The sequence below is a fragment of the Arachis ipaensis genome, chromosome B04, assembly GCF_000816755.2.
Source record: "Arachis ipaensis cultivar K30076 chromosome B04, Araip1.1, whole genome shotgun sequence".
Taxonomy (NCBI): Eukaryota; Viridiplantae; Streptophyta; class Magnoliopsida; order Fabales; family Fabaceae; genus Arachis; species Arachis ipaensis.
The window spans coordinates 9,110,616-9,125,900 of NC_029788.2; the positions used below are offsets into that span (position 1 = coordinate 9,110,616).

Sequence of the window (15,285 nt, forward strand, 5' to 3'; positions counted from 1 at the left end):
TAGGTTTGGGAATCTGCTCAGAGAGGTATCCCACTTGAAATTCCAGCCTCTTGATGGTGTCTCCCTGATTCTTGATATTGGCTCGCACCTCCTCTTTGAACACCTTGTTATCTTGAATCTCTTTGCATATGTCTTCAAGTAGAGTCTCAATCCTTGAGAGTCTGTCTTCGGATGATGGTGGGTTGGGGTTGGATGGATAAGAATGACCATTTTGGTTTTGATATGGATGTTGAGGTGTGTTGTTAGGTGGGTGCTGATATGATCTCTGTGTGGAATGTTGGTGAGCCGCATTGTTGTTGGGGTTGTGATGTCTCTGATCTTGGCTTTGATCTTGTTGATTTCCCCACCAAAAGTTTGGGTGGTTCCTCCAACTAGGATTGTAAGTCTTGGAGTATGGATCATGTGCCTGCCTGGGTGAGTTTCCAATGTAGTTGGCTTGTTCCTGATCACCCTCTGCCTCTGCATTTACTCCTTCTTGAGTTGCTGATGAGGTGGTGATTACTGCTACTTGGTTCCTCTCCATCTTCTTGGTAAGGTCAGCCAGCTGCTTGGTAATAAGCTTGTTCTGGGCCAGCAGTGCATCAAAATTGTTTAGCTCCATTACTCCTCTAGTGTTGCCCCTTTTAGAAGCATAGAAGTAGTCATTCTCGGCTACAGTCTCAATGACATCTATGGCTTCTTCAATGGTTTTCTTCTTGTTCAGAGATCCCCCGGATGAGTGGTCTACTGCCTTCTTTGATTCATAAGAAAGGCCTTCATAAAAAATGTGTAGCTGCACCCATTCATTGAACATATCTGGTGGGGACCTTCTTGTCAGATCCTTAAACCTTTCCCATGCTTTGTAGAGAGTCTCACCATCTTGTTGCCTAAAAGTTTGAACCTCAGCTCTCAACCTGTTGAATCTTTGAGGAGGATAGAATCTCGCCAAGAATTTGTTCACCACATCTTCCCAGGTTGTTAAGCTCTCCTTCGGGAAGGATTCCAGCCATTTAGATGCCTTGTCCTTGAGTGAGAAGGGGAATATGAGTAGTCTATAGGTGTCAGGATGAACACCATTAGACTTCACAGTATCACAGATCCTCAGGAAGGTGGTTAGATGTTGATTGGGGTCTTCTTGGACACCTCCTCCTCCGAACAGTTGTTCTGAACAAGGGTGATGAGCTGTGACTTTAGTTCAAAGTTATTGGCATGTATGGTTGGCTTTTGGATTCTACTTCCACAGTTTCCTGGGTTTGGATTGATGTAAGATCCCAGAACTCTTCTCTCTTACCCAGCATGATGCACTGGGCCTTCTCTGCCATGGTTGTGAGCCTCTTCTTCATGATGGTTCTCCATATTCTCATCCATGTCTGGTTCAAAATACTCCTCTTCTTCCTTCGTACCAACTACTCTCTTTCCTCTTGCTTCCCTCCTTAATCTAAGGAAGGTCCTCTCAGGTTCAGAATCAAAGGAAGTTGAAGTCCCGCTTCTTCTACCTGTCATACAACCAACAAGGCAAAAGCAAGAAGGGGGTAGATGCAGAGAGTATTCTTGTTAGAAATGTTGTTAGTGTGAGTGATGCAATATATCAAATAGTTAGTGGGTTAGTGAACTGAATTGTAAACAACTAAGAAAAGGGTAGGGGAAAGGGAAGAAAACAGCTAAACTGAAAGTGAATTACTCAAATGAAATTAAATCAAACAAAATAAAAAAAATGCCCAATATAGTTATCCACCAATTTAATCATTGTTGATACAAAATTAATCCCCGGCAACGGTGCCATAAACTTGATGCACGGAAACTTGTCTCTCAACAATTTCCCTCGGCAAGTATACCAAATTGTCGTCAAGTAAAAACTCACAATAGAGTGAGGTCGAATCCCACAGGGATTGATTGGTCAATCAACTTTAATTAGAGAAATGTTCTAGTTGAGCTAAGCAGAATTTGATGTGAGAGTTGCAGGAAATTAAATGGCGGAAAAGTAAATAGCAGAAAATATAAATACTAGAAATAAAGAGCTAAATGTAAATGGCGGAAAGTAAATTACAGAATCTTAAATGGGGATTTGGGAAGATGAGCATAAAAGTAAATGGCAGAAATTAAAGAGAATGGGTGAGATCAGAAATGGGGAATTCATTGGGCTTAGGAGATGTTGCATTCTTCGGATCAAGTTCATTTTCATCTCTTCTTCAATCAATGCATTCATTGATCTCCTTGGCAATCTTAAGTGATTGAATTCCAATTCCTTGGTAATTCAATCTCTCAAATCTTGATCAATAGCCAATTTCTTGGTCCAATTGCTCATGAGAAGAGATGAAGTATGAGTTCTCTCAATCCAAGGGTTTCTTTCTAGTTCAAAACTACTCCTATATATACTACTCTTCTGCTCTTCTAGTTGGCTCTTCAAGTCTTGGATATGGGCCTTTGGATCTTGAGTTGAAGTAGTTTAGAATCTTCAGTGGGCTCAGCTTTACTTGCAGAGAAAGTGTGAAGTAGACATGGACTTTAGCTAGGACGTTAGTGGTGTTAACGTTTAAGTGAAAATGTGGGTTCGAGAACGTTAGTGACAATCACCTTTTTCACTAACGTTTCTAGCCCAAGATGGTTCACGTTAACTTCAACGTTAGTGGCACTAACGTGACCACTAACGTTGCCTCTTGATCCTTCACGAACGTTATTGAGGTTTACCTTTTTCAATAACGTTACTCTTAGCCCCATTTTCTCACGTTAGAGTCCACGTTAGTATAACTAACGTGGCTCTTAACGTGGGCATGCCTTAGCCTCGAGAGCATTAGTGACACTTACCTTTGTCACTAACGCTCCAAACACCCCTTCTTCCCATGTTAGAGTTCACGTTACATAGGTTAACGTGACTTCCAACATGGTAGTGATAGCCATCTCCAACGTTAGTGACAAAGGTGAGTGTCACTAACGTTGGCTCATCATTCCTTTCCTCCACGTTAATGCAATTAACGTGGCTAATAGTGGCTTAGTCCAACATTAGTGACAAAGGTGAGTGTCACTAACGTTGGCACTTCTTTGTTCCTTCTACGTTAGAGCTCACATTAATGTACTTAACGTGACTCTTAACGTGGCTAGGTGTGCCCCCTTTTTTCAACGTTAGTGGCATTCACTTTTACCACTAACGTTGGAGCTTTACTTCTCTTCCACATTAGCTTCCACGTTAACGTAGTTAACGTGGCAACTAACGTGGGCTATGATGGCTCACGAAGGCGTTATTGGCGATCACTTTTCTCATTAACGTTGCAATCTAGCTCCCATTCCACGTTAGTGGTCACGCTACTAACGTGGCTCTTCCTTGCTTTCTTTGTCCTGAAATCAAGCAAATAAAATTTATCAAAGCTCTAATCCAAGTTATGAGTCATGCATCATCCAATTTGTCATTTAATTTATGCATAATTCTCATGAAATCATGTAAAGTTCACAATGTTTGCTTAAATCAAGATGTAAGTGAAATTCTACCCAAAACTTGCTTATTTCCTAAGAAAATGCATGAAACTACCCTAAAACAGTAAAAAAAAGGTCAGTGAAACTGACCGAAATGCCCTGGCATCAGAGGGTGTGTATCCGGTGTAAAAGAGGGTTCTTCTCGAGAGGGTTTAGAAAAGCCATCAAAGGTCTCTTTTAGAGATAAGGTCATTGGTGCAGAAAAGTATAAGGCCTCTGCATTAGTAGGGTCTTTATCTGGCGAGGGTATCGCGACGGTGACAGGTTAGCAGGGTGACTCTCGTCCACCAAGTGTCAATTTTATTAAGGAGGCAAAGAGCTGTCTAGCTGAACGTTATAAGGAAGCCATCGTGATCAAGATGCTGGATAAGCATTATGGCTACACGGCTCTTATGCATAAGCTTCGGATAGATGGCGCATCAAAGGAGGGTTTGATTTGTTGGATGTGGGGTTTGGGTATTTTTTGGTTAAATTTGATATGGCTGCGGATCGTGAGAAATTAAAGTCATTCTTGGTGGTCTGTGGTTGATAGACGGTCATTATGTTGCAGTAAAGCCATGGGTCATGGATTTTAGGCCATGCGAAAAATCCTTCAGACCAACGCTAGTATGGATTCGAGTCTCGAGACTTCCAATTTGGTGTTACCAGAAACAAGCAATGTTGCGAATTGCTTCTGCAATAGGAGTTCCGGTAAAAGTAGACTTGGCCACTAAGCTTGCAGAAAGAGGAAAATATGCCCGAGCTTGTGTTCAAATTAATCTTGGATTGCCTGTAATCAAACATATTATAGTGGAGGGTATGACTCATGAAGTGGAGTACGAGAGTTTACAACTGATTTGTTCTACTTGTGCACAGTATGGGCATGATAAATCATTGTGCAGGGAGAAGGAGTCCTTGGAAGAAAACGATGATTCTTTTGGTGATGATGGAAAAAATAATGAAATTCTGACACTAGTGCCACACAACAATCTTGAGATTAAAAAAGAGGCTGAATTGGAAGCTGGCGATTTGGGTGAGAATTCTCGTAATTCAGGTGAGAAATTAGGAGTTGTTAAAGGGAAGGATGTGGTTACGGAATCATTGGCTCCTCACGTACCTGATGGTCATGTTAATGAGGCATGCATGAATGATGGAGACGACTGGCAACAAGTGTTGCGTAAGGAAAAATTCACAATGGGTCAGCCATCAGGTTTGAAGAACCAAGATGGAAAGCAACACAAGTATGGTTCGAGAAGGGTCCCAAGGCCCAATTTGCATAGTGATGGAGGCAAATCAATTGGCATTAGGATGGGAAAATGAGAAAAACATGAAATTGTGCCATCTTCATCGCGTAAAACTCCTGCACGTCGTGGAATTTCTCTACGGAAGCGTCCGCGGCCTTCCTCCCTACAGAACTCGCCAGTTGATAAAAATGGTGGCATAACGGAGGAAACCTTAGTAGATGGAAGCATGGCAGGTGCAACATTAGGGGGTCCGAAGGTTGCAAGTATTGAGGATCAGAGTGTGCCAGTACCGTAGGACAAATCACCTATTGAGGTTGGTGATTCTATTTAGAGTTTATGTTCTTATTTATTCTATCCCTATTATTTATGGATAGTTTAAATATGATTGTTTGAAATATTAGGGGTGCTTCTAATAAGTTAGCCCGGGTGCATTGTAAGGAACTTGTTAGAAAATTTAGACCTGTTTTCTTTATTTTGGTTGAAACTCACTCCCCTTTTCAACATTTAAAATTGTTTTGGGAAAGGTTGGGGTATCACTCTGTTGGTATAGTGGAAGCAGAGGGGCATAAGGGGGGTATTTGGTTTCTATCCTCTATGAAGGGTGTTTGTTGTAAGTTCATTGATGCTTTTGATTAGGGTGTTACTGTTGAGGTTCAATCTGATAATTTAGTTTGGAGGTGTAGTGGTATTTATGGTAGTCCTCAATTTTAAAAAAGGATTCTCCTTTGGGATTATCTTGTTGCACAATCCATGGTATTTCAAGGACCTTGGATTGTTCTTGGTGATTTTAATAAAGTCAAATTTTCTCATGAATCTAAGGGTCGTCAATTTTCTCATCAAAGAGCAGACATGTTTGCTACTTCACTAGGAGATAGTGGTTTGTTTGATCTGAAGACTATTGGGAGGCGATTTTCTTAGCACAGGAGGGTGAAAAATTATGTTGACATGGCAAAAAAGCTTGACCGAGTATGTATAAATAGTAGTTGGTTATCTATCTTTCCAGAGGCTTATGCAGAAGTTTTAAATAGGCTTCAATCTGATCATTGCTCTATTCTGGTGCATTGTAAAGGTCGTCCTCAGCTTAAAAGGAATCGACCTTTCTGTTTTGTTGCTGCTTGGGCTACTCATCCAGGGTATAGGGATATTGTGAATCAGTCATGGTGGTCTGGTAATAGAGGGATTCATGGCAAGCTTTCAGAAGTACAGAAAAATTCACTAGAGTTTAACTCGAAGGTATTTGGTAACATTTTTGTTAAGAAATGTGAATTAGAGCAGCAGATTAATTATTTACAAAAGCGTTTGGAAGTGGTGGATAGCATTTATTTGCGTCAAAAAGAGCAACAGTTGCTTGATGATTATAATAATACTCTAGTGCAAGAAGAGCTCCTATGGTTCCAAAAGTCCAGAGAGCAGTGGGTAAGGTTCGGGGATAGGAATACAAGATTCTTTCATATTCAAACTCTTGTGCGAAGGAAGCATAATAAAATTCATGGCCTTTTTCTCAAGGATGGAGTGTGGGAACTGATCCAGAGGTTTTGAGTCAAGAAGCAGAGTCTTTCTATAAAAGCTTATTCTGTCATTTGGATGATGTTGATTTGGGTTGCCTTGGTGATGTGCCTCTTCCTTCTCTGAATGAAGAAGCTTACAATAATCTTACGGCACCAGTTACTATGGAGGAAGTCAGAACAGCTGTTTTTCACATGAACTCCTTTAAAGCTCCGGGTCCTGATGGGTTTCAAGCTTTCTTCTTCAAAGAATATTGGGAGATCATTGGTCTTGATGTTTGGAAGATGGTGAAGCAGGCATTCTCTGATGTTACTCATGATTCGAGAATGATGGAGACTTTACTGGTTCTTATTCCAAAGGTTGAATCACTGGTATCTATGAAAGATTTCAGGCCAATTAGTCTTTGCAATGTAGTTTACAAGATCATCACGAAGGTCCTTGTTAATAGGCTCCGTCCTCATCTTGCGGAGATTGTTGGCCCACTTCAAGGAGGATTTATTCCGGGACGAAGAACTCCTGACAACATCATTATTGCTCAAGAAGTCCTCCACTTTATGAAGAAGACTAAATCAAAGAAAGGCACACTGGCGTTTAAGATTGATATAGAGAAAGCTTATGACAGAGTTGACTGGAGGTTTTTAGCTCATACCCTTAAGAGCTTTGGTTTTCCTATTCCTACAATTAATTTGATTATGAATTGTATCACTGCTTCCTTCTTATCTATTCTTTGGAATGGGAATCGTCTGAATGGTTTTACTCCTAGCCGGGGTCTTAGACAAGGAGACCCTATGTCACCCTATCTTTTTGTGTTGTGTATGGAGCGATTGGCATGCTTTATTAGTCATCAGGTTGATTTGGGCTTGTGGGAGCCGGTTGCTATTTCTAGAGGGGGACCAAGGATATCCCACTTAATGTTTGTGGATGACTTGCTTCTATTCTGTAAAGCTACAAAGAGACAAGTGCAAAATGTGATGTTGATTTTAGAGACTTTTTGCAAAGCATCTAGGATGAAGATTAATGTGGAGAAGTCTAAAGCGCTTCGCTCCAAGAATGTCTCTGCAACAAGGAAAGATATTTTTACTGGGGTATCCTCTATCAGATTTGTCCAGGACTTGGGCAATTATCTTGGGGTTACCCTTAACCATTCTAGGGTGACCCGTTCACCTTTCAATGGTGTCCTAGATAAGATTCGAAGTACACTAGCAAGCTGGAAAGGGAGTTTACTCAATCGGGCTGGCAGACTCTACTTGGTTAATTCTGTTGCAGCCGCTATTCTCACGTACCAGATGTAGGTCTCTATTTTTTCCAAAGGAATCATTAGTAAATTGGAGTCTATGATGAGGAATTTTTTTTGGAAAGGACAAGTTGATAGAAGAGGATTGAATCTTGTTAGTTGGAAGGTACTGGTTAATCCAAAAAAATATGGAGGATTGGGGATTAGAGATCCTTATTGTGTGAATATTGCTCTTCTTGAGAAGCTAATTTGGACTTTTTTCCAGCAGCCAAACAAGTTATGGGTCCAATTGTTAGATGCCAAATACCGATTATCTCTATATAACTGTTTTAGTTGTCCTAAAAACAAGGGCTCTCCCATTTGGAGGAGTCTCTGCAAGGCTTGAGAAGTGTTGAAGGATGGGTTTGCTTGGTGTATTGGGGATTTGAACCAGAATTTTTGGTTTTTGTAGCTGGAGGAGAGAAGGACGGTTATCTAACGAGATGGATTATGTTCACATTTCTGATTCGAATCTCTGGATACAGGATATTTGGTCGGTCGGTAGGTGGCATTTGGATACTCTTTATTCTCCTTTATCTCAAAATCTGAAAGGTAATATTCTCTCTTACAATCTAGATGTACAAGTAGGTCCGGAAGTGGGTTGGTATTGGTTTGGGTCTGCTGTAAAAGTCTATGACCTATGCAATGGTTACTTGTGGTTGTGTAAGAAGCTTTTTGGTTGGGAGGAGCGGGAGAATTGGCTTTGGGTTTGGTGTCAGCTTGTTCCGGAAAAGCATAAGTTTTTAGCTTGGTTGTGTCTTAAGGAGGCTCTTTCTACTGCAAGTTTTCGCTTTAGAAGAGGGATGTCGTCATCGGATAGGTGCCCAAGATGTCTTTCTAACCAGGAATCGGTTTTACATTGTATTCGGGATTGCCTAAAAGCTCAGCTTGTATGGCACAGGTTGGATATTTCCTGTCATCCTTTGGATTTGAAGAACTGGTTCTTGTATCATAGTAGAGAGCATCCGTTCAAGTTCTTTTCGGGACTTTGGTAGATATGACAAGCAAGGAATAATGACATCTTTAATCTTCATGAAACTTGGGGTCCGAAAAAAGTGATTTGTCTGGCATTAACTTCAGAAAAGGAGCTTAGGAATATTTTTGAATTACAACGTAAGTCCCTTCCCTCTACTCTAAATGGTTTTTGGAATCCTCCATCCATTGGTACTTTCAAGATTAATTGTGATGCTAGTTATCTTAGTTCGGGTGATAGTGTTGGTTTTGCTTGTGTTATTAGAGATTGTAATGGGAGTTGGCAAAAGGGGTGTTTGGGAATGATTGAGAGTAATAGTATTCTTCAAGGGGAATTGTTTGCTATTTGGAGAGGATATATTTTAGCTTGGGATGTGGGTCAACGAGATGTTATTTGTGAGACAGATTGTGTGAAAGCATTTAATCTTGTTACTAATCACCAAGATGGTTTTGGGTTTATTGATCCATTGGTGCTCAAAATAAAAGATATCATGCATTGAAATTGGCGTGTTGACTTTTGTTTGATTATGAGAGATGCAAATACGGTGGCAGATACTATGGCAAAGATGGCGATGAAGTTACAACTTTCTCATGTGGAGCTTCCTTCACCTTGAGAGAAGTTTAAGAGTAGTCTTAAAAAGAATTGTCCCTCTATTTAAGAAGATCCTTTATTTAGTTTTTCTTTTTTTAGTTTATTACCGTCACCAAAAAAAAAAGAAGGCTTAGCATATTTTATTATAGCAGGGTTTAAAAATGATAACAAAACAGTAAAAGTTGCAGTTAAGTATTTATTATTTAACACATATCCTGGGCATGTATGGGTGGAGATGATAAAATTACACTAAAATAATGAAAAACAGAACACCAAAAAGAGTGCTCACAACCTCATTAAGTTGACATATATAATCATTTCACTGTCTGAGTTTACATAGAATCTGAGAAGAGTTCCATTCATAAAATACTGCTGCTCATGTATTAGAGAGCAAGAGTGAGGAGACCAAAAAATTAGAAAACATATGATCTGTGAGGATAATGACATTCAACTTTTTCAAATCAACTTTTCAAAATTTAAAATTTAGAACACAATTTGCAGATTAAACAAATAATAATTATTATACACATAATTAATCTAATTAATTAATTAAATCATAAAATATGAATAACAATGCAAATCTGCTCTAACCTAAGCATAACTAAGCATGATATTAAACAGTAAATCATTGAAAAAGGGAGAAATAATAAACAGTAAAACATTTAGCATTTCAGCAGCCTTTTAGCTGCAGCCTTCTTGCTTTACTTTATATGTATAATAATTTCTATCAGAGATCTCCTTTTAACATTCATTTTCATGTAACTTATTACTCTCAAATTGAAATTGTCAAACTTGTTTGTATGTTTTCTAGCAGAGATCTCCTTTTGACTTTTATTTTCATGTAACTCACTGGTCTCAAATTCTCATGTTTTTTGAATTTTATTGACCAACATTAATTTTAAATGTGAAATTACCAAAAGAAGTCATTTATATAAGGAAAATTTAGTAAAATTGTGTGCTGAGATAAAATGAGTCACTATCATTCTCCTAGAAGTCTTTCTAATGAGCTTCCTTCCTAATCATTCCATGCATTCTCTTTCCTTAATTATGTGCATCCTTTTTAAAAAGTCTCAGAACCTTGCGATGAAAAAAAACCCAAGTAATAATTTAATGATATACAACAACATATAGCCCTGCTTTCTGTATTGTCTTCACGAACCTCACCAGATCATATCTAAAAATTTGAAATTGTACTGAATTCTATTCACATCACCAAAAAACACCACAAAACATAATTCAAAATGTTAGAAAATTTCATGAGAAGATGATTGAGTCAAAGACAGAACCAAGGACTTGAGAGAGAAAGAGTAAAAATAAAATAAAGCGAAGCACATTGCTAGGAGAAGGCTCATGAACATTCCAAAAGACGTAGGTTCCAATGACATCAATGCCTCCTTCTATTGCCTTCGGAATTAGATCTTCCCACATCTGCACATAATCCCATCTCCAACCAAAAAAAAAAAAAAAAGAAATAAACACCAACAAACTGAGAATTTGGTAAAGATTTCAATTTTATGTCTTTTCTTTTGTTGAAGATAAGAAATAAGAAATAAGAAATAAGAAGTGAGATAAAGAAGAAGAAGCCATTACACCAGGGGTACTTCTGGAATAATATATGGAGCCATAGAAACTGCCGTCACCACCTGTTTGCTACCGAATCCCATAATCATCCCCATCGGTCATCTCGGCAGCCTCACATAACGGCACAACAACACCATTCTTGTCCTCATAAGAAGCCTGGATGGTGGGTAGAAGAGAAAGGGGGATACATCATTAAAATTTGAATAAAAAGAAAGTGAACTACATTAATGATGATGGGAAAAGCAGAGAATTGGAAAATGAAGAAAGTTGCAGAGGAAAAGTGTCAGAAGAGAAATGATGAGAATTAAATTAGGTTACGGAATAAAAAATGAAAGAAGTAACCAATATAAAGAGGATGTGAAGAGAGAACAAAAGGAATTGCTGCTGTTAAGATAATGAGCACGGATGATCTAACAGGAGAGGGAATGTACACAACATCAACACCCACCGTAAAATACGCTCCTTTTGTTCACAACTCATAAACTCCATTTTGATATCTGAAACTCATACTTCAAGAGATAAACAACCTTGCTTAAAATTGCCAAGAAGGAGGAAAGAAAACAAAACCTTTGGATGGTGGCTTTGGTGAACCAAGGAGCATTAGGAGCAGATGGAGAACGCAAGTGATGGAAATTTGTAAACCTTATCTAGAGTTTGGTAAAGATGGATCAACCCACATTTATAATTTTATATAAATGATATCAAAATTATCACATAAAGATAGAGTTAATAGTCAAATTCGTCTCTAAAAGATCACATATTTTTCAAATTAGTCCTCAAAAGATTTTTTAGTCATATTAGTCCTTAAAAGATAAAATGTAAGTCAAATTGGTCATTCCGTTAGTTAGATGATAATGACTGATGACATATCACGTTAAGTGCCACGTGGCATGATAACGTGTCAGGTCAGTGACACCTAGCATGTCACGTGTCACTTGATGTGTAAAAAAGTTATTTATAATTAAAATAGTCCCTAAAAATTGAGTCGTAAGTCATTTTCATCCTTAAAATTTTAAAAATTAATCAAATTAGTTCTTATATAAAATTTTTTAAAATTATAATTATAATTTTTATTATTATTTAATATATATGGTAGAACTCAATAATTAAAAAACCGATTTGTGGTATTACTTGTTGAATTTTAATATTTTAATAGATTTTTTTAAAGAGAAGTGCTAGGGGACTAGCAACTTTTGTGATTTATAGCCATCAAGTAGCCATTAATGATGTTTTTAATGGTGTGAGATTTCATCCAATGGTGTGGGATTACTCATTTTTGTTTTGTTAGTTACATGTTGGCCAGAATTTAATAAAGTTGCTCGCCCCCTAGACTTTTTTTTTTAAAATAACTACTATATTTATAGAGTGAGATATAAAAGATTAAAATATTTAAAATAACTACTATATTTATTTAGTGAAATTCAAAATATAGTTTTAATATTTTGGATTTCACTAAATAAATATAGTAGTTATTTTAAATATTTTAACCTTTTAGATCTCACTAAATAAATATAGTACTTATTTTAAAAAAATTATATTAGAATATTAAGATTTAACAAGTGATCCCACAAATCAATTTTTCAATTATTGAGTTCTATGGTGCGCGAAATTAAACTTCACACAACTGAACCGACAAGTGCAACGGGTCGTCCAAGTAATACCTCAGATAAGTGAGGGTCGTATCCCACAGAGATTGTCGAATTGAGCAAGCAATGACTATCTTGTAGATCTTAGTCAGGCGATTATAAAAGTTGGTTGTTTCTTGAACGCATAAATAAAAAGTAAAGGAAACGAAATACCATATTAGTGTAAGCAATGATAGAGATTCAGGTAAGGCTTCGGAGATGCATATTCTTTCTGGATTAACTTTTCTCACTGTCTACTTCAATAACGAATGATTCATTCAATGGTAGCCATAATTGACTAACTCATGTAGCATCCTCATTTTAAAATTAGTACTATAAAAATACTTTAAATTTAATATTATGAAGAAAAAATAAAAGAAATTTATATAAGGACTAATTTGATTAATTTTTAAAATTTTAAGGATAAAAATGACTTACGTCTAAACTTCCAAGGACTATTTTGATTATAAATAACTTTTTTACACGTCAAGTGACACGTGGCATGCTAGATGTCACTGACCTGACACGTCAACCAATCATCTTGTGACACATGGCATTAACCTACCACGTCATTGTGCAATGTGGCACTTAACGTGACACGTCATCATGCCGTTATCATCTAACTAACGAAAGGACCAATTTGACTTACGTTTTATCTTTTAAGGACTAATATGACTAAAAAAATCTTTTGAGGACTAATTTGAAGAATAGATGATCTTTTAGGGACGAATTTGACTATTAACTCCATAAAGATAATTATCACTACAAATTTAAGCCAAAAAATAAATTAAAAAAGGGAAGATATCACAATTCTTTATAAACTATAGGATTTCAACCAAATAGAATCAAGAATTACATAAGCCAAAAAAAAAGAAAATTGTAAGCATCTAGATTTCAGAGCACTTGGATAAATAAGAATTTACCTATTTTCACTCTTTTTCTCCTTTCTCTGTGAGTGACTCTTTCTCTAATCATGTCACTATTTTCAGTATCATCCACTTTTACCATAGCTCCAATTTCATGCTCAATGTATATTAAAAGAGAAATATTAAAATTTTTTTTAATCAATCAGGACAAACAACACAATCATGACAATTTGATCCCAAAATTTAACTTTCAAATGATAAATCCTAAAAAAAAAAGGTGTTTTGAAAAAGAATGAAAATAATGGGTGATTAAGTAAACTGCAATGAAAGTATTGGTAATCCTAAAAACATATTCATACAATGGTTAAAGTAGGTTCTTAGTCACATCGTATTTTTTATATGATGTGTATAGAACTCCAATAAAAGTATAGAACAACAGCCATTCTAACAATATTCATATGCCTAGATTGGAATTTTCAACTCATTCACCTTAAAAAAACAATCCAACTCAAAAATTATTATAAATTAAAAATTAAAAAAATAAAACTCATTTTTTTTATTTTAAAAAGACTTCAATTTACTTGTATTACATGCTAATAATCAATTTTAATTTGAAATTCTCTCCTAACAAACTTATTGTCTGTAACTTCCTTGGAATGCAAAATAAGTTAACACAATTTAGTAATCACTCACAAAATTTGAAGACAACCTACATAGTTAAAGGGAAAGCTCTCACAAAAGGTGAGATGACAACTACAATATTCAAATGCAAATTATTGCATGTAAATATTTAGTTAACGATATTAGTTTTGTATCAAAATACTATGTGAATGCAACTTTTGTTTTGAGGAAATTGAAATTCATAGAGAGCACAATCTAGCAAATCAACTCTTTATTTATATTACTAATAAGTTAACCATATCAGAAAACTCACCTTAAAAAATAAAATCGAATCAAATAAAAGCAGTCTTTTTCTTCCAAGAGTTTCCATAGAAAACAAGGTTATATCACTCAGAATATGAAGAAAACTTAGATGAATTTCTTGTGTAATCAACCCAAATAAACCCAAAAATACGAAAAATCCATGAAAACAATTCACAAAAGAGGAAAGAGAAAGAGAATGACACAAAATTAGAACCATCAACAGTGAAAAAAGTAAAAAAGGCAATGTTAGAACTCAACAGAAACACAAATACAACTTTGATGAAAATCAAATTGATTCAAAATGAGGAACAAAAAGAATTAAAGTGAACATAATTAAAATAGAAAAAATAATACAATCATTTGATATAAACATTTTCTAATCTTGTCACTGAAAGTGAGAGCAAGTGTTGGTTCTTAGAGATAAAATTACAACAGCACCAAAGAATACTCCGTTAGCAAAAAACTATAGGAATGAGAAGATAGTTTAGTCAAAACTAAAATGAGAAAAGATATGAAACACTTAAATAGTTAAGTGCATAGAAAGAGAAGATAGCCACCTAGAGATTCTCTTTGAGAAAGCCAAGTGAGTTGAGAGCATTATGAACAAGGTGAAAGAAGAATTACTGAGCCTCCATCCAACTGCAAAACCCTTCTTTGCAAGGAATGAATAAAATGTATTTTCAATTAAGCAAATCAACAAACATCACACAATACATTCCAATTCCAAAATTTAAAGTGAAAATGGCATCTCATTATTTTTTTTCAAAAATAGCATCAGAAAGAAGAACTCAATAGAAGCTATAATTTAGGACTAACACCAACGACAAACATAACTAAAAAAATAAAAATATATTTGGGTGTAAACAACAGATACCAATTTCATTGAAAATCTTAACTTTGTCAAAAGTTTTCAACGGCAAACAGTAAACCCCAAAAAAAAAAGAAGAATAATATTACATGAAAGATCAATTACCTATATTTTGCAGGAGTTATGTGTTCGCAGAAGACATGCGTTGAGATGATGTGCGATATCAGGAGAAATAAAAGAATTAACAAAGTGGAGCTGAGGATGTTATGCACAATGCTGAACAGTTCTTGAACCCTGAAAAACAACGTACCAAAGAGGAAGATATGGATAATTGAAGAATTCGATTTTGTTAAAAAGGAAGGAAGGAAGATTTGTGACTCGATATAATTGAATTTAGATACAGAAGAAATCCACAATCACCGCCGCCTTGTGAACCACCGTAACTCCAAAAGACAAAAACACAATTCA

The 15,285-nt window shown here is 36.2% G+C and overlaps 1 long non-coding RNA gene and 2 pseudogenes across 5 annotated transcripts in view; 2 read left to right on the forward strand and 1 right to left on the reverse strand.

The window, feature by feature from the left end:
- LOC107635986 overlaps positions 1–15,285 on the forward strand; it is a 74,140-nt pseudogene that overhangs the window by 29,195 nt on the left and 29,660 nt on the right.
- Positions 3,564–10,084, forward strand: LOC107638795 (annotated as a pseudogene).
- Positions 10,092–15,285, reverse strand: part of LOC107638796 — a 5,567-nt gene continuing 373 nt past the window's right edge. The window contains exons 2-5 of one of the 5 annotated variants that reach the window (XR_001619863.2): positions 14,983–15,111; positions 14,567–14,648; positions 13,143–13,242; positions 10,098–10,750 (exon numbers count right to left, since the gene is read on the reverse strand). This is a non-coding gene — a long non-coding RNA (uncharacterized LOC107638796). Of the gene's footprint in view, positions 10,751–11,042; positions 11,585–13,142; positions 13,243–14,566; positions 14,662–14,982; positions 15,112–15,285 lie in introns of those variants that run through there. The other 4 variants (XR_001619862.2, XR_002360633.1, XR_001619861.2 and 1 more) reach the window with 4 other exon arrangements.